The 26,966-nt window shown below is 43.3% G+C and overlaps 1 protein-coding gene across 11 annotated transcripts in view; it reads right to left on the reverse strand.

The window, feature by feature from the left end:
* Nucleotides 1–26,966, reverse strand: part of LOC129674066 (1-phosphatidylinositol 4,5-bisphosphate phosphodiesterase beta-4) — a 382,363-nt gene that overhangs the window by 263,636 nt on the left and 91,761 nt on the right. The window contains exon 1 of one of the 11 annotated variants that reach the window (XM_055604158.1): nucleotides 8,869–8,887. The exons of the other annotated variants lie outside the window; for them this stretch is intronic. The gene's annotated coding sequence lies outside the window, so the exon portion shown is untranslated. Of the gene's footprint in view, nucleotides 1–8,868; nucleotides 8,888–26,966 lie in introns of those variants that run through there. 11 annotated transcript variants of the gene reach the window in all.

Consider the following 26,966-nt stretch of genomic DNA (forward strand, 5'->3'; position numbering starts at 1 on the left):
TGTATTTTGTCTAAGCTATGTAGAAATGTCCCAGTGGAAGTGTCCAAAGAATGAAGGAGGAAATGCAAAACAATCCAACTATTTTGAAGCCCAATCTGGCAGTTTCGAATGCACCTTAATTCAAGACCAGCCATTCTGATCTTAGGTATTTACCCAAGACAAATTAAAACAAAGCCAGGTAGAAATAAGCACAGAAACGCCCATGAAGACTGTGCTCGGGGTTAGGGTTAGGAAATTGGAAATGTACATGTCTATACACAGGAAAATAAACTGGTATATGCACTCGAGTGAGTATTATTCATTAATTTTATTAAAAAAAAACTACTGAAACATAAGAATTGCAAAAATAATGTTGAAAGCAGTAAGCCAGACAAAAAGAATACAAGTTTCTATTTAGCAAAAGCAGAATGAAATCAACAGAAACTGTCAGCACATTGGTGGTTGGCTGGCAGTGAGCTGGGAGTGCTGCCTGGCAAGCGAAGTCAGATGAGGCCTTAGGAGTGAAGGCAAGGCGTCATGACTGCAGCAGTGGTGTCGCTGGTGGACACACACTGAGACTCATGAAACGCAAATGTTCACTAACAACAGACGCCTATTACTATGTGCCCATCGTTACTCCACAATGCCAGCACTTCCACATGGTCCGGAGAACTTCTCCCAGATCTGGAGGCATTGTCAGGGACGCTCTGATGTGACAGGGACATTGGTGAAGTTCATTTTGAACGATTAGGCAGGGGAAAGGAGGGAAACCTCTTGAATGGAAGATGATTTACAGGTTTCAGTGTGTCTGATGAACTGGACACTGCCTGCTTGAGATGGGTATGAAATGGAAGCTTGTCCAGAACAACATCTGTGTTTACCTTGGTACTACCTAGGCTTTAAAAGTACCGTGAGTGAACTGCTTCGCTAAGCGGGACTGCCTTATACTGATGGGGATTCACATTACTGTTTCCTCCACAAATCAGTAATATGTCTTTTGGCAGCTTATGAAATTAAGAAGCTTTGAGAGCATCATTTGTTAGAACTGAAAGTATTTGGAGAACGCAGCTTGTTGAAAGTGACAGGAGGCTGTGAGAGCTAGTTAGCACACCAGATGACCAAGAGAAGAGACCTGGATAAGGGGGAGTGCTCCCTCACCTATTCAGTGCTTCCGAAGCCTCACTCTGCTTCACCTCATGTGGAGCTTTTGAAAGGAGCATTTTCAGGACCCTCTCTCCAGGGCCTCTGCCCAACAGGACAATATTCTTTTCTACCCAGGTGCTCCTCTTCCTGCTGGCTTGGGAACCACACACTAAAGTCCAAGGACATCCTGGTCTCCTGGACCACTGTCCCAGAAGTACAGTGGTCATACCCACAAATTAAGTAAAAAGAAGTCTAATTAATTTATTCCACCAACTATACTCCCAGTTGCAATACAAGTAAAGGTGTTAAGAGAAAGTTCAATGTTTCTCAGAATGTGTGTTGCTACTTTTTCAGGTGCCTTCTATATTAATGAGTTCATCGCAATTCTTAGCTTAGGCAACCTCTATATTTCTGACATTATTTTTGTTGCTCTTTAACAACAAAAGTAAATTATTCTATGCTCTGTTGTTAAAAGACAGAGTCATGGTCCAAACTGTACATCATTTTCCATTGTCGAATGATAAGAGAATCCTGAGGGAAAACTAAAAGACTTCATTAAAAGCCTGAAAAACAAGAAATAGGTTCACGGTTAAGAAGAGAACAAAATCCTCTGAGAAAAGAAGATGATACGGAGAGATCAACACAGAACCAAGCAGAGGAAAAAACGCACTAACTCTGCTTCAGGATGAAACAATTACCAAAAACAATATGGCCAAATGGGCTTGAAACACAAAACTGTGCCAAATAAGTGAAGGAGAGGTAGGCAAAAAGGAGGACAAAGAGGGCTTATCAAGCTAAAGAAGATCTACTTATTGTTTGTACTTTCTTTTTTTAATTTATTTTTATTTTTTTATTAATTACAGTTTATTCACTTTGTATTCCCCCTGTAGCTCCCTTCCTCCTTCCCTCCCAATCCCTCTCTCCCCCGTCTCCACTCATGCTCCTCCCCAAGTCCACTGACAGGGAGGTCCTCCTCCCATTCCCTCTGATCCTAGTCTATCAGGTCTCATCAGGAGTGGCTGCATTGTCTTCCTCTGTGGCCTGGTAAGGCTTGCTCCCCCCTCAGGGGGAGGTGATCAAAGAGCAGGACAATCAGTTCCTGTCAGAGACAGTCCCTATCCCCATTACTAGGAAACACACTTGAACACTGAACTGCCATCTCCATGGCTCCAGGCCATCTCCATGAGTGGTCCTTGGCTGGAGTATCAGTCTCAGAAAAGACCCCTGTGCCCAAACTTTATGGACCTGTTGCTCTCGTTGTGTTGTGTTGCTGTCCTGTCCTCTCCAGGTCTTACTATCTCCCACTTCTTTCATAAGATTCCCTGTACTCTGTCCAAAGTTGGCTATGAGTATCAGCATCTGCCTTGATACCCTGCAGGGTAGAGCTTTTCAGAGGCCCTCTGTGGTAGGCTCCTGTCCTGTTCCCTGTTTTCTCCCTCCTCTGATGTCCATCCTCTTTGCCTTTCTGAATGGGGATTGAGCATTTTAGCCAGAATCCTCCTTCTTGATTAGCTTCCTTAGGTGTACAGATTTTAGTATGTTTATCCTATATTATATATCTAACATCCACTTATGAATGAGTATATACCATGTGTGTCTTTCTGCTTCTAGGATACCTCACTCAGGATGGTCTTTTTTAGTTCATATCATTTACCTGCAAATTTCATGATTTCCTTGTTTTTAATTGCTGAGTAGTATTCCATTGTGTAAATGTACCACAATTTCTGTATCCATTCCACAACTGAGGGGCATCTGGGCTGTTTCCAGCTTCTGGCTATTACAAATAAAGCTGCTACAAACATGGTTGAGCAAAGGTCCTTGTTGTATACTTGAGCGTCTTTTGGATATATGCCTAGGAGTGGTATAGCTGGATCTTGAGGAAGCACTATTCTGTTTATACTTTCTTAACCGAGGATTTAATAAAAGATACAGCAATGTGAGGGAGAGAATCACATTTAGTATAATCCTCATGTTAGCTGCTGGACGAACAACCAGCCCCAGTGGAACTGGGATCACAGTCTGAAGGGACAGATGTTTCCCACAGCTGAGAAGAGGAGGGGTGGGGGCTGTTTAGACTAAAAACCCTCTGCCCCAACCGGCCTCAGCAACCACACCCTGATTCCCGAAACCTACCAATTTGCCATCTTACAGTAAAAGAAGACTTTCACATATGATTAAATTAAGACTTCTAAGATATTAGGAGCAATCTGACATTTTCAAGGCAGGCCAATGTGATCACAAGGGTCCTCAATAAAAATGACACAAATATAAGGAAGGCAGGTGGTTCGAAGGGGATGTGGCAATGAAAGTGAAGGCAGGGCGCAGTATAAGATCCAGAAGCAGAGACCTACTTCTCCTTTTGAACCTCCAGAAAAGCCAGTCATGAAGGCCTGTTTTAGACTCCCAAGCTCCAGAACTATAAGGTAGTACCATAGTTCCTTTTCCAGACACTTACCAGAACACATAGACAAAAGCAACTGAAGAAGGGACAGTTCACTTTAGTGTCCACAGTTCAAGGTACAGTTATTCCACCGTGGTGGGCAAGCCACGGTGGCAGGAGCCTGTCGCAAGTGGTCACGCCACACTCACCCTCGGCAAAGCGAGCAACCAATGAATGCATGTCTTCTGGGGCTCCGCTCGTTTCCTCCATTTTATATAGCCTAGGCTTCCCTGCACAGCTCAGATGAGTCTTCTCACAGCAATTACTTACCACCATGATCACCCCCAATGGGCATGTGCAGAGGCCCAGCTCCCAGGAGCTTCTCTATTAAGCTGACAACGCGCACCGTCCAGCTCATGACAGTTTCTTACAGCATTAACAGCAAACTGATGTAGGAGTTTTACACATGTTGGGTTGAACTGAAGAGCCATGTACCCCCAGGAGAACATCTGTCTGTGCTTTACTGGAGCATCTAATTTACTAGACAGTAAGTTACATCTGTTTGTATAAAACTGGAAACTAGTCACAGGGCAGGTCCAAGAAAGCACGCTCCAAACACTAACTGCTGAGATTCGTTTCCTTTATTGGGTTAGCCCTTCGTGTGATTCATACCAACTAGGGAACAAAAGACAGATAAATCATTATGCTGGCTTTCTCTGACTCAGTTTTCCTGTCCCCAAATACCTGGCTGAAGCCAAATGCAAATCCGTGGATGGAGTGCCTGCATTTCTGGGCTGGATGTGCGAAGAGCAAATGCACTCCATCACCTGTTCCCAAGTCCTGGAGGAGCCGAACCTAAGTGTCAGATTTTTCTTACACTCTAAATCACCAATGCAGCCAGTCAGCTTTATAAAGCATTCTGGAATTTATTTTAGAAAAATCTCTGTGTTCCTGCAGCTGGAAGGGATTATTAAAGTGCTAAATGTTAAGGCTATTACTGAATCATGGCCAGACACATGGAAATAAGTTTGAGAAAAAAATGAAGAGAAAAAGAAAACTAAGAAAAAAAATTACTTTGATATAATCCTTCTGTTATATAATCCTATCCTTAGAGCAAGATGATAGAAGAAACGAGGTTTATCTCACAAAGACAAGTGGCTTCTCTCAATATTGAGACAACTGGCCAACAGTTGGTACTAAACGGTGCTTCTCTAACACGCTACATAAGGAAGAGTGAGGAAACGAAGAAAGGTAAGACAAGGTTCTTGCAGATAGGATTCTATAATATCACCGAGAAGCCGGAGGTTAGAGGTAGACGATCCAGTAACTAGAGAGTAAGGAACAGTCACTACCTGCACTGAAAAATGATGCCAAAGGGCAGAAGCATGAACCCGAGATAGCACAGAGAGCAAGAGGAATGTGACTGAGCGGAAAGGGAGGCTCTGGATGGTCAGGATCTAGAGTAACTTCAGACAGGCTGGATGGACAAGGAGGGAGAGTCTCTACTTGTCTCTCCTGCCTTAGACTCTTGACTTTTTCGTTGAGGTTGAAGACATAAAACAGACATAAACCATGTGTCCTTGTTCCATCGACTTTATAGCCCACTTAAACACACAACAAGATGCAAGAGAAGATTAATTGGAATTTCCTTCTATTCCACTGAGGCGTAAAATAAGAAAAGAGGGGAAATGGTCACCACTTCCCATAATTCTCTACTTCATGTGACATAAGATATAAATATACAAACGAAGGCAGCTGCAGCCTTTGAGAACATCATTAAATATTTAAATAATTGTAATTGTCAGGTACTGCTATAAACACAGTAGAAAGGACAGATTTATCACCTAGATTTATTTGTCAGGAAATGTGCGTTTCTGCGTTATTTTTTTTTTGCCAGATCTAGCTTCAGTGAGTACTGATGGAGATTGCTCTCAGGGAAAAGCAACAGTAAATTAAGAACGTGGTAGATAGACACATACAGATTTTTCTGCCATATAGATAGCCAACTATACATTATTCTTTTAAAAATGTCATCAGTTTCTGGGTTTAAAAAAAATTAATGACTAACTGAGTATTTGGTCAGTTTGGATGCATAAAAAACATATACTTTAGAAACTGGCAGGATATTTGTTTGCATTAAGTAAAATAATAAGCTTTCTAGGAGAAAGAACAACTTTGAAAGCCACTATAAACCTGTACAGAGTACCCCAGGAAAAGCAGGACTGAATCTCAGTGTGCAGTGGATTTTTCTCATCAAAAGGAGCTGAATCAACCCACTGTTCTTGAGTCCGTATTCACCAATAAAGCAAAACATGGTAAGTCACTGTTATAAGCACTGTACAGCGTTATCAAAGATGAGACTCATATTCCCTCTGGGTGCTAAAGATATTCATGAAAAGGGTCAACCCGACCCTACACACACAGCACAAACGAACACCTTGGGACCCTTTTGCAGAATGCAGTGTGAATACTTTGAAGTCCCTGAATAACTCTATGGTACCAACACAGCTTTTCCTTTGGCCATTGCCCTTCTGCTACACTGTAGCTACAGAACTGCAGGTACCTGGCATTTCTAAAGACTTGTTTTCTGCACAACTTTCAGTGTCCAAAAGGATCTGTGAACTTCCACTTGGCAGACACTTCCGCACACCAATGTAACATGCACTGGTGAGGGTGAAGAGTCTGCCTCAGAGCTGACTTAGGCTGTGGGCTCGGCCGGGGGTGAGGGGTGGGGCACGCGCCGACTAGGAAGTTCACAGGAGCCAGGCAGCGGCCTGGCCATTTTTCCCTCTTTCCAGATGCACCAACTGACAGCTGTAAGGATGGCTCAAGAGAATTACCACCAGGCCTCACCACCAGTATTTGTAATTAACTCATCAATTATTTTGCATAATTTAAGAATTAATAAAGCCACTGGCTTCCAAATTACTGCATGTTTGAAATTTTCATAAACAATGCTGAGGCAGGAGATATGAGGCGTAAGTACTGAAGAGCCAAAATGTGACACCAGCACCCGACCGCCTACTTCTCTTCCTTCAAGAGTTCACTGCTATCTCCTGGATAGTTATTTTAAGTTGAAAGCTCAAGGCACAAACATACCAAGTAGAGACTTGGAGGGTTTCTTTGTTTTGCTTTGCTTTGCTTTTAATAAAAATCAACTGCCCCAAATTTGCTGATTGCAATTGCAAAGCTGTGTGCTATGTAGGAAGAAACAAGTAGCTCGCCACAGGTAAAGTGTACATCTAAATTCTCAGACAGCTGACGTGAGACACCGGCAAGCCAGGCTGCACATGGCTCCTGGGGAGCCGGACACGCCGTGATGGGGAAACAGTGGGAGAGGAAGAGCACTTTGGGCGGCCATGGCGACAGGAAAAGGAGAGTTGCTCTGAGCACTGAGTGACTCTCGAGTACTGAGTCACTTCTCCCTGGTTAGATGACTGACAAAGGGCCAGCACTGACAGGAGGCACCTCACCTCTATCGCATTCACAGTCACTTGTTCCCTGCTATCGCTTCCTGGTGTGGGGTAGGTGGTGTCCAAGAAATTCAGAATAACACTCTATGCGATTATTTTGTGTCAAGGTAGTCCCTTGCTGGGAAAAGTGGGTTCCCTGCGCTGGCTTCAGCACCACCCCACACCTCACTCTTACCTGAGGTGCCTGTGAGAAGCTGTGGCGTGAACTGACAGCAAGTCTGCAGACAGAGCCTCTGTCCTCTCTCTAGCAGCTTTCTATTCGGTCAGGATGACAAAGGTGAGCACCATCAAGCCTTGCCCCCGCCCAGTATGGCCTTCCCTGGCCACTGCTGCGGCTCTATCATGCTTCTGTTCTACCCTCTAAGCCCCTGGACAAGGCTGCTAAAATAAGCCCTCGGCGAACCTGTCTTGAAAAGCAAAATCTCATACGCTCTGTTGAGCCTGGCGACGCTCTGTGCAGTCTGCAGAATGAAGACCCATCGCACATGGCTGCTCTTTTACTGTGTGCATGTGTACACTATTTCTCCAACACGAAGTTGTCACTGCAGTTCCCAGGCCACTGTCCCTGTCCAGTTTTTTTTTTAATTTTTTATTTAACTTTTATTAATTACACTGTATTCATTTTGTATCCCCCCATAAGCCCCTCCTCCCCTCCCGGTTCCACCCTCCACCCCTTTCTGCATCCATGCCCCTCCCCGAGTCCACTGATAGGGGAGGTCCTCCCTTCCAGTTTTAATAACCAGTTGTAAAAGTTCTTCCCCACAACTTCAAAAACTCCCAAAATGTTGTGTTTTACCCACATAGAAATCAGTTAAAAGCATATTGATCATATTTTGTTTATGTGAAACATTACAATAAAACAACTAAGTTAGTCATGGTGCAGACAAAACCAGAAGATTTACCTTTTATAATTTACCGGTATTCCAGGATTCTAAGATATTCCTAACTAACAACACAAAGGATGGAAATGTGAAAGGCTTTTCTAACATCAACTGCTAATTATTCTATACGATCTTTAACTTTCATATCTCAGCATCGCTCCTTCATTCATGAATAGTATGACTTCCATGAAAAAACATTTTATACAATAACCAAGTCTCCAAGAAAATGAATAAGTATATTTTCAAGTTGATCAAAGTATATTTTTATTCTTACCCAATAAAAAAAAAAACTTAAAAAAAAAACCCTATCTCTTGATACAACTGAACCAAAAATGGGGGCAATTGAAATAAAATACTAGACCTGTCCCATACCTTAATTGTGAACAACAGACAAAAATAAAACGGCTTTTTTTTGGTCATTCCTTTGTGACAAAAGTAACTTCATGTCACCCGTGCTTTCTCCTCCTTCACTAACATATTCACAGGAAAAATTGTGTAAAGAGCTCTCAATTTTTTAAAGTAGACCTTCTTTCTCTGAGTAGTTTTATATTCACAACAAAATTCAGCACAAAACACAGCTATTTCCCACATGCCCCCAGGTCTACACACACAATGTTCAATAATAAACAGAAAAATCCCATCGGTCAAGCAAAGGGCATCCATAAGTGCCTTATGGAAAAGCTACTGGAGTGACAGTTAAAGTTAGGGAGATTTTACAATAAGAAATTATAAAATAAATCTATATCAGATTAATGCCACCAAATGATAGTGTCTGATATACTTTGTTAAAATTTGTCATAAATTTCTCTTATTAGAAATCAAAGAAAACAATCCACAATCACATACTGTCTGAAGTTGGGCTAGCTCGTGCAATTTTAAAAAAAAGAACAACAACAACAACAACAAAAAACCAAAAAAAAAAAAAAAAAAACCCAAAAAAACCAGCATGTACTTCTTGTTCCCATCCAACCTTCCCACAATCATAAAGCCACTTTTCAGCATGCTTTCTTACCTAGAGAGGAGCACGCTTCGCCCAGTCATCAATGAGCTTCCGAGAGCATGTCAGAGTCAGGTGCAGCTCCCAGGGCAGTCAGAGTTTCTGGACAAGCTCTCTCCTTCCAGAACAGAAGAAAGGGGCAGGGGCCTTGGATGAGCAAGCCCACACAGGCAGCCACAGCAACAGGGAACAAAAAAGTCCCACCCCTCGGTCACAGAGCAAGAGGCTGGGCAAACACTGCCCTTGGCCACGACAAAACAGACAGAGAGTGGCTGAGAGGGAATCTTTCAACTATTCTAAGCAGAACGGCAAATAGAGCAAATGCTTTTTACAGGCTGACTACCAAGGAACACTGCCTGGGAATGAGTAAGCAGCCAGGAACAGGACCAGAAGTGCCTCTTGAAGAGAAACTAGTGTCTGTTACAAGAGGAAATTTGAAAACTACACCTGTATTCTTTTTTTTTTTTTTTTTTTTTCTAACTGAAGGGTCCAAAACACTCCACGGGACAGAAGTCTGCAGTGCAGGAAATAGGGAAATGCAGAAATTTGTTCATGAGCTGTTCAGAATATTTCTCTGATCTGCCTGCCAACCTTTTGTCCATGTTCTTCCTCAAGAATGTAAAAAAATATAAGAAACGTTTAAACTCGTAAGTCTCCAGTACTGCAGATATAAAGAGAAATAAAGGTGGACTCACATCTAAAATGAACTCTAGAATTAACTTCCCTATGTGAACTGTAAACTGTTGAGTATTTTTCCCTGTGAGGAAATCTCGTTAGGAATACAATTCTATGTCAAATTAATATGCTAATGCACATACACAGATGTGCCCAGATACAAGCCCATCTACAAGCGCTAACTTTACAATAAAAATGTCAGTATTTCCCAGCTGTACCAAATAGTACTAAATGCATAAAAATATTTTGGGTCAAATTTTACAACAATCAATGTATACAAATATAAATGGACTTCATATTACAAGATTTCTAGTGTGTGATAACTGCATATTACCAATGCATCTAATAGGTAGAATGTTTTACGCTTTGTTTCCTAGACTTATTTAATCATGGGCCTTTTTACTTGAGAACATCTAGGGAGAACTGTACTTTACAGTACCAATCTGGGAAATGCTCGTAACTCTAGGTTCCATTTGCTGACTTTTAGTTCACTAAGCTCTAACATTGTGAAGAGTTCCAAATCACTCAGAAAAGTCGCTGAATTTGGTTTCTCAGATATCCTAACTTATAATATCATGGTCAATTTATAACAGCATGGTCAATTTCTGCATTTCCTAAGTGTCTGGGTTTTTTTTTTCTACAAATATAGGAATATGAAAAGAAAGCATACTAGACAGATGCTCAATGACTATTGTCTTACTAACCTGTCAAATCACTTAACAAAACACCCGACAAAAGCAGTTTAAGGGATCACTTTTTACTCACAGTTTGAGAGTCCAGTCAGTCATGGCAGGAAAGTCATGGTGACAGGAGCTCAGGGGTAGCTAGTCCCACTGAGTCAGGAAGAACAGAGCAATGGACGGTGATGCCCAGCTAGCTTCCTCCTTCCCATGCCTCCAAGACCACGCCTAGGGAATGGTGACACCCACTTAAGGGTGGCTCTTCTCATCTCAGTCAGCCTAATCAAAATAACCCCTCAGGGGCATAGCCCAAGGTTTGTCTCCTGATAATTCTAGATCCTCTCAAAGCGATACTAAATAGTAATATGACAGTTACCAACTACTTCCTAACGGCAAATGTGAAAGGTAGCAGGTAGCCACCCATAAGAATCTGTACAACTACTTTAACATTCTGTAGCTGCCACAGTGTGCATGAGGTTGAGTTGTGATAACCTGTTATCCTCAAACACTGAGGGTTAAAAGTCAGAGATGGACACCAAGCTAACATATCCTGTTGGGCAGGCACCATATGTATAGAAAGCGAGTCAGAAACAATCTTTGAAGTCACCATCTAAACACAACACTGCTGACGTCTCTATGTGTACCTTTCAACCACTCCCATACTGGGGGCCTCAAAGAAGACACTGAGTCACAGCACCTCCAAGGAGCCATTCGTCAGATCTGATCCCCACTGCAAGCCTTCATTATGTCAAGTCCCAGAGTCCTGGAGTCATCATAGAGCCCCTCAATCCCTCACAGCTACTGTGCTCATTGAAAGAAGACACAAGTTTGGGTAAAGCCTCCAGAGCATGCAGTCAGCTCTTCACCCACCTAAGAGTACAGAGTTCCACCTACGAGGTTTTTCCCAATCGTCTCTTAAAAACAGAAATCTGATGGCTGTGGGTGGGAATTCACAGTCGAAGTGTGCTTCACAGGCTCAGGTTTCTGGGTTCCAGTCCCAGCACCATCCTACTTAAAACAGTTATTTACATTTTTTAGTACATAAATAAGTAAAATCTAGGGGCTGGAGAAGTGGTTCAGCAGTTACAAGAGCCTGTTGCCTGTAGAGAGGATTCAGACTCAGCTCTAATCCGTACATGGTAGCTCACAGCCACCTCTAATTATGTCCTCTTCTAACCGCCTAGGGCATGAGGCACACAGATGACCAATAGACATAACACAGGCAAAGCACTCACACATCAAACTAAATAAACACCAGAAAGAAAAAGAGATTGAAAACCTTCTAACCCAGCTGTACTCTTCTCATTTTCTAATAGGGGTACATGTGTTAAACTTAGCGATTGAAATGTATGCTAATCCACCACCAAAAATGAAAAAATTCAATGTGAAGCTCCACAGTTTCAGAATGGCTATTTGAATGATAGTTCAGTGATGTGTATAGACTTTGGGTCTGGTTAATTTGGGTGTGAGCTATTTTTTTCTTTTATTATTATTTTTTTTTATTAATTACACTTTATTCATTTTGTATCCCCCCATAAGCCCCTCCCTCCTCCCCTGCCGATCCCACCCTCCCTCCCCTTTCTGCATGCATGCCACTCCCCAAGTCCACTGATAGGGGAGGTTCTCCTCTTCTTTCTGATCTTAGTCTATCAATTCTCATCAAAAGAGCTATTTTTTATTTGCAAACTTTTAAATAATAAATTTTATTCTAAAATTAACTTAAGACCTGTCTTTTTTAGTTTTTTGAAGCAAAAATAACATCTTTAATTCACAAATTTGGCTTCTAATGAATAAACAGAATCATAAACTATTCTATTTGAAGAACACTATCTGATGTTGAAAATAATATTTGATTTTAAAAATGATTAAGGAAGAAAAGAGAGCAAAACAAGCTAAATTCTAGGAGATGACGAAGGGGAAGGGCTGAATGCAGGTGAGGGAGGCAAAGTTAGGATCTAAAGCCGATCGTTTTTCTGGTGCTAAGTCTGTCATGTAGTCTTTGGTTTTGATGATAAATAAGTACATAAAGTACATTCGATATTAAGAATGTAAAAATATGAGGCTCTATAGCATCCATTCTGAATGTCTATTCTAACTTTATAGAAGTTCAGTAAGTTGCATGAACTTCTGGTCTAGTTAATATGTTGCTTTCATTTATTTGCAAGAGTTTTTTATAATAAAGTTTATAAAATTAAATTATATATTTTAGTATATATAATTTAAATATAAAACTGAAGTAGAATTCAAAAGTAGAAGTGAAGCCACTTGCCTCACAAGGGCACATGAGAATCAAAAAAGAAAGAAGAAAAACAAAATCAGAAGCTTGAGGCAGGCCCTGCACGCCCTAGCGCACTGTGATGCTCTCGGCCTGCTTACCGACGGTAGCCCGTTGCATGTATCACACACAGTCACTCTATTGTGACGCTGCAGCTGGTCCCCTGAGACCGGATAAAGGCCAGGACAGTGTTAAAAACTTCTTGTGACAGTAACATGAGTCCATTTAGAATGTTCAGGCCACAGAAGGTGACAAACGCAGAATCCCTCCCGTCTCGGCTGCTGCTGGTCTGGGCTGCACCCGCCCTTCTCTCTGTTTAGCCCAGGCTCATGAGCTCCCACGTAAAGTGAGTTACTGTTTGGCCTGGTTTCCAGCAGCCATGCAGTTCTTCACTCTGTTGCTGCATTTTCTCCTGCTCCCTGTATTTTCTTTTGTTCTGGTCTTTGCAACATAATGTATTTAAATATGAACCGGAAGCCTAAAATCTATGGTGTTCTGAACATAATAAAAGCATTCCCCATCTTGCCAATATGAAAAATGAGGAACATGATCAAGAGATTGGAGAAGGGGAAGGTGGTAGTGCTATCTTAATCTCATATCTCGGCATCAATAAACACTCTCTAAAGTAATAAAGTCTATAATGAAGGATGTCATATTGCTATTCAGTTATAACTTGCTACTGCAAAAAAATCCTGAAAACTATAAAACACAAAATCAGTAAATTACAGGAAAAGCAGAAATAAAAAGAGGCTGACGGGGAAGTGGGAAGGAGCATGGAGGTGGGAGCAGCTCTGTTTACCTGGGCCTCAGGCCCTCAAGCTCTCCATTACAGCCCTGCCCTTCACCTTGCAAAACCTCTACTGTTGGGATTCTAACAGAGTGATTCCTTTGTCCTTTTTTTTTTTTCCTAGACAGGGTTACACTATTTCAGCCTTGGCTGCACTTACACTGTATACCAGGCTAGCCTCAAGGTCACAGAGATCCGACTCCTTCACCTCCTGAATATGAGGATTAAAGGTGATTCTGATTTCTCTGTGTATCACCTAATTTAACAGCTATTCCTCAGAGATTTAATACTAGGACTTAAAACACTTTTTCCACTAATAAAGATTTTTGCCCCACTTAACTTAATCTTCACAGTTTAAAAAAAAACACTAGACACCTTCACACAAAATCTTTTCAGAAAAAGTCCACCTCTCCCATGTTCATTTTCTTGTTTCCCACAAAGGCCAATCTCAAACTCACTATGCACCCAAGAATGACCTTCAACACCTAACCTCTTGCCGCTGTCTCTGGAGTGCTGGCAGTCACGGCTTGCGCCACACTCACTCCTGTCTCCTTGCTCCCTCAGTTATTCCTCCCTGTGCTACCACTTGCTTCTGGTCTCTGCTGCTCAGCAGCCTGCGCAGCCCACAGACATTTCACAACGCTCCCTACTCCAGGTTTGATGATATCAAATTGGTAATAATTAACTCAAAACTGGCTGTGGCAGGAATAATTCCACCACAGACATCGGCAAGTAGTTCAAATCAAGATTCCTCACTCCCTCTCAGGCCACCTATGGCCACTGGCAGCACACACTGCACAGGCCTGCGCATCCGACAATACAGGAAACAACAGCTGTTTGCAGAGCTGTGTGTAAAGAGAGAGTACTTCCACCATTTCCCTAGGGACAGCAAGTCTTTCAGGCTTTTTAAATAATAAATTGATTTGGGGGGCTTAATTTCCTTGCTTTACTTCTACAAGATACACGAGCATTATCATAAACACCGCAGGGCCTGTGAGCACAGATGAGCTGTGTCTCTAGAGTGAACGCCGATCCTCCCGGTTCTCTTGGACACAGGCCTACAGCATGTTTGGCCCCAGTAGCTCTGAACAGTACATCTAACTTGGCTTCCGCTATTCCCATTACGGGAAACTTAAGAAAGCATAAGGATACTTATTTGTCAGACATAATAAGTAAAACTTTGTAAAGATGCAGACACAAGCACATCTGACGCCTCTCCTTTTTCTCTCATCTCAACCACAAGAACATTTAAAAAGATAATAACCACACTATTCTTTCCCCCTAGCTCCCAGCTGTCTATAGATTAAAAGCAAAACCAGTTATTTAATGATGTCCTTGACCCCTTTAACTCTGCAAGTATCGATTCTAAAAATGACATCCAGTATACGCAAAGACAATTCAATGGGACAGAAAAGAAAGGACAAATTATCAGAAAAACTAGTACAGCATGTGATGCCAGTCTGATAAACACAGCCAGGAGGCCATCTACCTAGTGACCTTGAAATAAAACCATTTCACAGAAGAAAAACAGGCATAGAGTAATTGAACATATCTGTGCCACCTGAGGTCACGCTAACTGGCGCTCAGTGAACATCACCAGGTAGCAGTACTACTAAATTCTACCACTAATGCCATTATGAACTCTATTTTACTATAATTGTCACTAAAGGGGGAAGGAAAATTAGCTTTAAAGAGCAGAAAACATAGGGCAATAAAAATTCTTCCTAAATTCTCTTACCTAGGGTTTTACTTGTTTGTTTATTTTATTTGTTTACTTGTTTTGTTTTTGGTGGTTTTGTTTGAAGATAGGGTTTCCCTATGTAGCCCTGGCTGTTCTGGAACTCCCTCCATAGACCAGGCTGGCCTCAAACTCAGAGATCCACCTGCCGGTGCCTCCTGAGTTCTGGCAGAAAAGGTTACCTAGTTATTTTAAATAGTCTTACTGTCATCTTGATGTATGTACATGTACGTGTCTATGTTTGCAGGCACCCTTGGAGGACAGAAAAGGGTGTAGGATTCTCCTGGAACTAGAGTTAGAGGCAGTTGTGTGTCACTGACAGGAGTGCTGGGAACTGAACTCAGGTCCTCTGCAAGAGTGGTAAGTGTTCTTAACCTATATACCAGCATTCTGGCTCCCACCTCAACATTTTACTGCACTTTAAGAAAAGCATGCAACATTCAACTGAAGCAATGTTGGTGGTATTCAGAAGGCTCAAGATGATTTTTATCTCTTTATTTGGAATCACTAACATAAAGTTTATTTCTGGTGGAGCCTGAGGCTCTGCATTTCTCTCTAGTAATCTCTTAGAGAACACAGATAACGGTCCAGGGAGTCCAGTCTGAGCATCAGACATCCCACAGTGGACCCTTATGCCACCACACCTCTGCAAGTTCAAGCGCGCTACACAGAGTCTCAACCTTGAATCTACCACGCAACATGACGTCCTAGCAAAACTGTGCAACTCTTCATCATGGCTGTTAAAACCAATATCACTCAAGATAACTGACAGAATCAGACCCACCTCGGCTGGAATCTATGAAAAACAGAACACAATTATAAAAAAATTCAGAAACCTGCGGAAAAAACCTTGAGCTTTCAAAAGAAATATTCTAGCTGCTGATGTCCTAGTTGGATTGATAGTAAAACTTACCAATTTAAGTCTCCTTACTTGTAAATTGCCAATGGTAATCTACCTAAAAATTTAAGATACTTTAAATAAAAATACTCAATTTTTAAAAAAAGACAGATTCTCACTTTGTAGGCCAATCTTCCCTGAATTTATTATGACTTTCCTGCCTCTGCTTCCCAAATGCTGAGATTATAGGACGTAGCATGCCCAGCTAATAAGACAGCACAGAAAACATATATATATACATATGTTAATATGCACATATGCTCGTGGGCTGGGCACACAGTATGCAATAGGAAGATGGCAGCTGCCTCCCCAACTCAAATGGCAATGAGTTAGTCACTTGCTGCTTTAATCACTGGCCTGCTATTGGCACTCAGCTCAGAGACTTCTCTCTCCAGCAGACCACCTGAACACTGGCCACTACTGAAAGTTCTTTATATGCTATTTCAAGTTGCCATTTTAGTGATTTCCTAAGAGAAGAATCCAGTTTCTTAGTATGTTCTAATTGTGAACACCTAAAGAGTGGAAGCGAGCTATGCCATTCACACAGTTCTTCTTTATACTGCACACCTCTCGCAGGCTTCTCCTCCCACACTGATAAAAGAGGAAAAACAAGTTATCTCCATCGTGGTCTTGAAATAGACTACAATGATTTTTTTTTTCAGTTAGCAAAATATTATTATAAGAAATCAGTCTGGAGTGGCAAGATAGCTCAGTGGTAAGGGATTTGTCACCAAGCCTGCAAGCACCTCACAGATGACATGCGCTTAATAGAATCTATATGATGAAAAAAAGGAGGAAACTGACACCCTCAAGTGGTCGTCCACACACAACAGTGGCAGACATGTACATATACAAATAAAAATAAATGTTGAAAAATTGTCACTAACTCCATGACAATTCTCTACATTCTTTCTTACTTCTAAGAGCTGAAATGGTTTCTATTTATTTTTATTATTCTTAAAAATTTTATATATATATATATATATATATATATATATATATATATATATATATGCATGTGTGTCTGTGTATGACTATGTCCATGTGAGTACTGGTCCTGAGGAAGCTACAGGTGTCGCATCCTCTTGGGGCTGTGGTTACAGTCAATCTGATGTAGGTGCTGGGAACTGAACTTAGGTGCTCTGCAAGAGCAGCAGCTGCTCTGAATTGCTGAGCCAGCTCCCTACTTCCTAGATTCTAGGTTTTTAGAAACCTATCACACACACACACACACACACACACACACACACACACACACTTACTTTGTGGTTCTTTTCTCTTCAAACAGAAATTAAATTCTCCCAAACATCAGCTGATTCAGTTGTTCAGCATGAATTTGCCATGTCCACTGTGTGCACTCTCCCAGGCACCGGTATATACTGAAGAATAAACAGATTATGTCTGTGCCCTTGATGATCTCCCTGCTTTGAAAAGCTCCCACCTCATGTCCAGAGCAGGACACACCACCAACTAGTTGGGATCAAAGCCAGAGCCCTGGCGTGGCAGGCACCATAAGCCACCTCTAAATAAACCACAGCAGCACTGTTAAGAGAACCAATATGGCCATAACCCTTTACTCAGCCCAAAAGGAAACAGATGAAACCTGCTCACAGGTGGTGTGGAGTGTACCGCCGAATGGTGCCACAGCCAGTATGCCCCACCAGGAGACAGGGCTGCAGCAGCGCCCCGGGATTCAGAGCCCGTGGGAGTATGTACCCACAGGGGAGGTACACACTTGGAATACGACCACCTTCTCTTCCTAACCATGAACTACCTGGCAGGCCTTCCCATCACATGAAAAGATGATAAGTCACAGCATTTATCTTGAGCTGGCACATGGAAAGACACAGTTTACCTTTTCAGCATAGTGACTTTAGAAGAATCCTGTGTTAAGCATAGATACCATGTACACAGAGACTGTCAACTTTGAGCCTAAGAGGCACTATTCCTCTGGTTCATGTCTGTATATGCTCTAACACATCGCCCAATAGTTATGTTTGGTTGATCAAACAGGATCAACATAAAACTAAGTAGTCTGCTTTAACATTAAAGAGTAATCACCCTTCTCAGATATAATTTCCATGAAACCCACCTGCAGTCCTCTCCACAAAGAAAGGCAGAAGTGTGAAGCCCTGAGTGGCTTGAAGAATGACCCCACCTTGCTCTCACTTTGGTTTTAACGTAATGATGCAAATGGCTTCCTACTCAAAAACAACATTTATTTGTGGTTAATATCCAATGAGAAACATTCACTGACACCAGAATTAAATGGCTGTCACATGTAAGTACTGTAAGGATCCCCACAGGGTATGACTGAACTTTGTGACTAGCTTTGTCACTTAGGATTCCTCTATCTCACTGGAGATAAAGGCAGCCACTCCAGAGAGTTCTCATGAAGACACGGAATGGAACAAGAATTCATTGTGTATGAGAATTGCCAAAAAAAAAAATGATTAGCATTTTATAAACACACCCAGACAGTAATTACCTCCAAACAGTCTCCTGACTTACAAACTAGAACTCAAGGATGAGGAACTACTTCATGGCTCTCATGCATAGAAAGCCCTTTCCTCTTTTGTTCAATAAGGCAATCCAACAAACAAGAAGTAGGAGAACCCTCCTTCCAGGAAGGAGTAAATCAAAGATCCTGTCCTGAATTCCATACTGTAATTGTATTCCTCCCCTTGGGAAGATTCCCCAGCAAGGCTAAGGTCCTATTTTCAATGCCCGGCATAGCCAAAAGGAAGGAGGCCCACTACTCCTTACCCACTTGGCATTTCCGTGGATTCCATATAAGATTCTCCCCAAGGCTTCCGTGCTCAAGCTTGGCCTCTAACTGTTGGTGCACTTAAGAGGTGACACGATCCTAGGAGGACTGAGCACATCAGTAGGTTGCCTTGCAGACTTCACACCTGCAGGGCTGCTTGTCAGAGGTGGGCCTTGCTGGAAGAGTCATCCACAGACACTTGCCTTTGAAGAGCAGATCTTGTCCCTGGCCTTACTAGACTCTCCTCCATTTCTCTGCTCTCTCTCCAGCTATCAGCTGCCCGGCCACCATTACATGAATAGCCTTTCACCACACGTGACCCTCTACCACTCCTTAGTCCCCAACAAGGAGCTACGTGTCTCTCCGCCCAAGCCATAAGCCAAAATAAGCCTTCCCTTTAAGTTTATTACTCTTCGGTAACTGGTCAAAGCAATGGAAAGTTGACAGACCCGTACACCAAATACGCATTTACAATCAGGCATATATTTCTTCCAGTATGTTCACATCCTGTCTGACTCACACAACATCCCAAGAGCTGCTGTTTTCTTGAATTCTACCACAGTAAATTTAAATTAAAGCCATCTTACATGAAGAATTTTTTAAATGTGCCTGAACAAAACATACATCAGTATCTCCATCATTTTCATCATATGATTTTCTTTATCACTAACTTCTAAGGAAACTCCTCTATTTGTGCATGGCTCCTAATATAACCACCTTAAATGAGAAACAAAACACATGGAGAAAGTCACTTCAGATTAATGTTTCGTCTCTAGTTAAGTCCACTGCATTTAATGAGCATGTTAACCAAAATAATAAAGGACAGAAGGGCAACTCTGTTGGTGACATGAGCCAGGGCTATAAGAGCTCAACTAAAGCCATGTCCACTCACTGCAGGCTGATCCCGCTTGATAAGCAACTCAATCCCTTAGTCCCATCAATTACCAGCTTCCTGGACCTCAGCTAGGGCCCCTGAAAAAAACAAAAAAGAAAAGACAAAGGACCCTGAAGCTAACATGAAGAAAAATGGTTCATAATAAAATTAATGCTGATTGCAAATGTAACCTCCATGATGCCCAGAGCCCAGTAATCCCCTCAAGCCCAGACAATAAGGCCTGATGGCCTTTGAATGTCACTCATGCCCGCAAGAACCAACCTGTAAATTGTCGGCCCAATTTATGTACAAGGCATCCAAAGTTGATTTCCAAAGTTGAAACCACTGTTCGTTCCCTCCACTCTCACCTCTGTACAACGAGCCCTTGATTTTCTGCGTGTTTTATATTCGTGCTTTCTATGCTTCACCACCAGAGACGCTCTGCAGTGTGAGACTGACACAGGACTGCAGAACCTGTTACCTGAGTGCAAACGTCTTGAATATTTGCACACCACAAGCTTTTTGTGCTTTAATTGCAGCATCTAAGAATGACCTTATAAGTGTATCAGCATCTTGGGCTGTTGGGAACTATAGAAAGCACACAGCTAATGCCACTGCTGGTGCTGCTTCCTGAGTGACGGCCACAGATACCCTTCATAGGACTTCCTGGAAAATTACCTATGAGAGACGACGGAAGACACAAGAAAAATCTACCAAAAAGTCTTCCTGATGGCTACCATAACTGTAAAGAAATTTTATAGACATAGTCTTACATTACAAAGTATGAATAAATGAAACAATTTAGCCGAGGAAGACGAAAATAAACTATCCTATGAGCAGAGTCTTCATTTATCTGCTGCTAACTGACTTGAAACGTTCTCTGCTAGCTAGGTGGTGGTGGTGCACACCTTTAATCTCGTACTAGGGAGGCAGAGAGGATGAATCTCTAAGTTTGAGGTCAGCCTGGTCTGTATACATAGTGAGTTCCAGGACAGCCAGGGTTGTATAGAGAAACCTCTGACATTGTGTCTCTTGGTCCGATAAAATCTGGAACTCTAACCTGAATCCTAGCAAAACTTAGATTAGATTCACTCTCGGCCTTGACGTTTTTCTCAGACCATCATCATGAAAGCCCAGGCTGGCCTACTAGACAAGTCGAAACTGCATGGAGAAAAATCACTGCATCCTGGAACAGCCAGCACGCAGCTACACCTGGCCATGCTACATTCCCTGCCCAACCCAAATCAGTAGAGCCATGTATTGACCCATGGCTGACCTGTGCTCACCGATCTACTCAGGGCCACCAGAAACACACAGCTCATCCACAGATTCCCAGAAAGGTATGTTTGCCCACAGCAACGACTAACTCACTAATACTTCCCCTTTCTGCTGGTGAGCCCCCGCCCCAGATTAATACTCACCACACCAGACTCCTCAGACACTACTGCCTTGAAATGGTCACTGGATAAATAGGGGGAAGGACCAAATGAACCTGGAAACAACCTGGGTGCAGGGGATCCTGCAGAGACCAATACTCCAATCAAGGACCATGCGTGGAGATTAACCCTGCACAGACATAGCCCATGACAGCTCACTTTCCAAGTGGGTTCCCTAGTAAGAGGTACAGGGGCTGTCTCTGACATGAACTCAGTGGCTGGCTCTTTGATCACCTCCCCCAGGAGAGTGCAGCCTTTCCAGGCCACAGAGGAAGACAATGCAGCCAGTCCTGATGAGACCTGATAGGTGAGGGTCAGAAAGAAAGGGAGGAAGATCTCCCCTATCAGTGGACTAGGGAAAGGGGATAGGGGAGAAGAGGGATGGTGGATAGGATGAGGAGGAGATGAGGGAGGGGGCTACAGACAGGATGCAAAGTGAATAGATTGTAATAAACAAACAAACAAATAAATAAGAATAAGCTGTTCCAGATGTTAGACTGCTTAGATATGGCACAATGTAAGTTATATAGTAGAAGTTTGATGGCTAGTGACTGAATAGCCTAAAGTAAACTGGCAGAAATGGCCAGTGCAGCATGGATGAAATGGAATCAAGATGACAGAACAGAGGGATGGGACCTGAGGTCTAGACCATACTATAAAATCAAGGTGTGTTTTTATTTCATATTTCCTTACCATGAACTTCCATCTTCTTCAAGCAACTGTTACTTTGTACTTGGGTATTGGGGACAACCAAAGTCAACCCTTATTCATCACAGAAACTGGGCACTTTAGAATAAGCCCTTAGGCATTAACCCTTGACCTTACAGCTCTAAAACTTCTCATCAGCATCTTTAGCCAGCCTGAAAGAGCATTTCTCCCACAGAAAAAGAGGCTTTTATCTAGACAGGACATAGCGGCTGGCTTCTCTCTGCTCTCCAAAGCAATGAAGAGCGTCTCCTCACATGTCACTTAGTGTGAGGGGCTGTAACTGACTTTCATATTCATCCCCGGGGAAGCGCAGAGAACCGAACACAGAAAGACAAGGAGGGCTGAGTGACTTCCACCCGTGTGCTCGCTCAGCCCAGTATCACCACAGAATGAAAAATGTACCTGGGTCCCCTGTTTAGACTCTTCCTCTTGGCTCTTCTGTAAACATCTAATTATGAAGAAACTTATGTGTTTAGTTCTTTTTTTTCCTCTCAGGGGAATCCAAAAATTAAATTGCTTTGCCAGCACAGCCAGGAAAACAAATCATTTGTGTTGTGGCTGAGCCATACGGCTCCCTTCACAAACACCAGCGGAGCCTGCACAGCTTTCCTCTCACAAAGCCATTTGGGAGAAGATTTTTATGGCAACAGAGGAAATGTTTCTACCAAAACAACACCTACACTTTGCTGGTGATATTTTCAGGAGGTTTTCCCTACTGCCGTTGAAGTTGTTCTGGCTTCCGGTGAGGCTGGTGGGCCCCATAGGAAGGTTTCCTGATCAGTTACTGAATGAGTGACCTGGCACAGGTAACTTAACTTGGCAAGACCTCGGGCCTGTCATAAAACAGAAATCTCAGCCCCTTCAAGAGTCTAAGAAACGATGTGATGATGCACAGTTAACACACAGGTTACATAGCAGGGAGGTTGCGGCAGATCCACCACTAAATGAACCTTCGGAATGTGAACAGACTCCGCCTCTCCAGGGACAGCCCTCCATTGCCTCCCGGCAGGTAAGCACCTCTAACAGTCAACTTCAGTGAGTAAAGTCTGCACCCACTTTAGAGATAGTTTGTGCATGAATCTCAGTTCAGCTTCTCCCCCAGCTCCATCCGAGCCTGCCCCTCCTCCGAATCTTGTAAACCTCTGTCCACCTCCAGCTGAGAGTCCCTATCCCAGGAAACCCAAACTGAGACAGCACGGATGGACACATTTGTTGTTTAGGTGGAAAAAAAAAAAGTCCCACAGAGGCTAATCACACATGGCTTGTTGAATCACACAAGACATGAGTTAGGGGTAGCTAGAACTAGAGCCCAGTGTCTAAAGCCATTCATTCATTCCATGGCATTTCCATCTGTTGACCAACAGAATAAACTAAGTAGCTGGATATTGTCCTCACAGTAGACTTCAAGAAACAAATTGGCACAGGGAAAATGCTGTAATAATAAAAAGGCAAATTCCAGGCTACCAGTGCAGCTCCAGGATCCATCATTTGCCCTGGGTCCAGTAACCAGCAACGGGGCCAGAAGAGAAGAAGAATGGGTTTGATAAGAGCCTAGGAGCAGGAGCCAGACAATGACAACACACAGAGGTGAGGGTGGAAACCAGGGCACTGACACAACTATTCCTACGGGTGCTGAGAGCAAAGAAATGGAGACACTTTGGCTCTTCCTGCACCCCAACTTCTACCAGTGCTCACCCCCCCAATCTACCCAGGTGCCAGAGGACGATGCAGCCTGCGAGCAGCAGACAGGCACTGAATCCATCTAATGAACTGAACTGTGCCTAAACAGCCCAGAAAGACAGCAGGAAAGGAACCAACAAGAAGCACAAACACTCTGAGAACAGAATCAAACAATTCAGAGTCTACCTACAGCTGCAGAAATGACAAGTGCCCAGCCGCTAGCAATCCTAAGCAAGGACGGCAGGATGATCTGGACTCTCACACACTCACTGATTCTTCACAAGCATGGAGCTTTGTTACTGTTCAGCTCAAAACCCGAGATCTAAAAGTCTGTGGGGCATGGTGACTCACACCTCTACTTCGGCATGGTGGGACAATTCAAGGACAACCTCAGCTATGCAGCAAGCAAGATCCTTTCTTTTTAAAATGTAAGTTAATAATATGAAATAAAAACAATGGTTGGGCTGTGGCTTAGTGGTGGAGCATCTGTCTAAGCATTAGGAAGGGTGGAGGTCTGTACCTACCACCAAAAGCAAAAAGAAAGAAATGGGGACTGAATATTTTCCATTCCTTCCATTAAATACATTTTTAAAAATCTAATACTTCAAAGGTGTTTCTATCGCAAAATAGCTTATTTGATAGTGCTTAAATGGGTAGTCTTTCATTATCCAAATTTGACATATTCAGCTCAAATTGTTCCTCTCAACTGTGTGCTGGGATCTGCTTATGTCCCTGCTATTCTAAAAGGCTAGGTCTGCCTTTACAATTTCACATGCTTTTCAACAAAATAGGAGCTAGAGCACAGATTCTTCTCGGAAGTCCTATGCTGACTTCTCCTCGTGCAACAGATACTTGGGGGCGTGGGGAAGAGAAACAGAAAACAAAACTAGATTCCCAAAGATGGGCAGCCACAGTTCAGCAAGCATTGGCATCCCAGAGACAAGCACAGCATGGCTACTCTCTAATCTTCCTATTTTGAAAATCTCATATATTACAGTCCCTGCAGAGGAGGCGTGATTTGTTCTTTCACACAGACTGCAAACACATTTTAGTCCTTCCACCCTCCAACAAAACTCCTTTGAGGTCAATAGAGCCAAAGCGACTTGAGAGAGAACCTGGGCTTCAGAGCCAGCTTTGCTTCTGGCTGGCTGTTTGGCATTACCTAGGCCAGTTCTCTTTCTGTGCCTCTGTTTTCTCATCTCCATCTGACGGGATGTAACCACAGCTATATGGGATCCACAATCCTTTTAAACCTGAGTGGAATGATCCCACAGAGAAGCCAACAGAAACCCTTTACAGAACCAGATAAACCACCTCTTTCTTGACATGGCCCAGACATCTACTTACGAGGCTGCTTCCAGAATTAAAAGTACAATCTGTGGCCATGGCAGAGAAAAAAGTCTGACCTCATTCCTCACGCAGTTGAATGTGATCTCATCCAGCAGTTCTTATACTGGGTCTAGGGTGGTCTGGCTGCAGAACAAACTCAGTTCTTCTCCTTTCCTGTAACCACACCCTCTGCCATGTGACCCTCAAGGGCCGTTCTCCTTAATGTCTCAGGCCAGCAAGCTTGTTCCCCTCCATTTGGGTACTGTGTCATACCTAAGCTAGATCTGGTGTGCTCGAGGATGAAAGACACGCATTGTAGAAATAAGTCACCTCAGTCTTCAGAGAAACGTACACCGGTCAGCCCCGTTTCCCTACTCCTCAGGGGCACAGACACAGCTGTCAACTGAAGTCAGCTAAGCCCAGGTGAAGAGCAGATGATGCTCTAAGCTTCTAGGACATGTTTTTTTAAAGGTATTTTCAAGGCTGGAGAGATGGCTCAGCAGTTAACAGCCAGCCCTTACTGTTCTTTCAGAGGACCAAGGTTCGGTTGCCAGCAACCACACGGTGACTCACAGCCACCTGTAATCCAGTTCAAATCGGGCAACTCCCTATTCTGACGTCCCTGGGCACCAGGCAAGAACATGGTGAATATTCTTATAACATACACATATTCAGGACAAATACTTCCACTCAGTTTGGTTTTCGGTTTTTCAAAGCAGGGTTTCTCTGTGTTTCTCTGGCTGTCCTTGAACCTGCTCTGTGGATCAGTCTGGCCTCACACTCAGGAATCTGCTGCCTGTGTGCAGGTATGAGCATGTAAGTGCCTGTGTGGGTCATTGCATTGGCTGGTCCTTACAGATCTAGCCACTGTGAGTTGCCTACCCCGAGCGCCAGGCACTGAACTGCAGCCCTCTGCCAGAGCGGCATGTTCTGCAGCTGACCCCCACAGAGGCTCCCATCGTCGCCTGAAGCTCTGCAGTAGCCTGTTACATGGCTTACTACAGCAATGCATATGGCTCACGTTCCTCAGGAGGCACCCAGCGAAGGTTTCTAGAAGAGTGTGGAGCAGGGCTATCCTGCACACTTTAAACCCATCAGCACCTTCGAGCGCTCAAAGTCCCAAGACGAAGAAACTGGCTGAGCTCTGTCTGATCCATATTTCACACAGCTGCTTCTCCCACAGACCTCCAAGCTCAGTCTCCAATCAAATTACCCCCAGCCTTACAGACCACGTCTAGGCTGAGTCCAACCGCCTTGCTGAACAGACCAGGCATTCTGTTTTCTCTTCCAAGAACACTGATGGGTCCTTCCAAACAAAGATAACAGCAAAAGCCAACCCACAAGCACTGTGGCGTCACAAACCTCATGCTTGTAAGTACACAGGGTTAGAAATTAAGGGTGAATGCCCAAATATCTAATACCTACAGACAGGGCAATCATCTGCTCGGATCATCCCTAACATCTCACCACTCCTCGTTTGTCTCTACTGGCTTGGCACAGGCCCCCCCCTACCCACTTCCTTTCCCTGATTCCCACCCTGCTGGACTATGCACCTACAACTACTTTTTTGATCTGCAACCACAGCGCTTGATTCCATTAATTGGGCCATTAATTAACTTCTGCTCTGAATGTCTCCAGAGAATGGTCACATGTGATGTGATCATGAAATCCTGGTTCCCACTCCTTCGAGTAAGCAAGAATCCTCTGGCCACAAGGATGTACTTTAAACACGGTAGTTTTCAGGGGCTGGGCCTAGGCAACAATAAACCCGGCATGCTAAGTGGCCACAAGGTGGCGCCATATAAGTTGGTAAATAGACCCAGTGCACATAAGTACTGATACTAATATTTCAATTTAAGACTCTTGATCTCCACAATAGCTCAGAAATACAAACCCAAGATAAAATTTGACCTCCAAAATGTGGGGCTTCTTCCGAAAAGTGGCCAGCTGAAGGCCACATATGAATCTGAACCCAAGCAGGATTCATACAACTAGCTTTGTTCATTCTTCACGCACTGGCTGAGATGATATTTCCCCAAATGGGACCTCAGACCAGGATGCGAGATCCACCCCAACAGGATTTACCTAGAATCACTACCTTCCTACTGCAAACACCGAGCATTTGGTGCTGACTCCATAATGAGAGGGGTCTTTGCCTGCTGCATCGTAGGCGGCTCAAAGAGGAGCACCGAACACTGGATGGGAAAGCGCGCACGGCTGGAGGGAGAAAGGACAGCTGGGGGACAAATGAACATGGAATATGGGA

Source organism: Psammomys obesus, unplaced genomic scaffold (assembly GCF_907164565.1).
Source record: "Psammomys obesus unplaced genomic scaffold, mPsaObe1.curated_primary_1811, whole genome shotgun sequence".
Lineage (NCBI taxonomy): Eukaryota > Metazoa > Chordata > Mammalia > Rodentia > Muridae > Psammomys > Psammomys obesus.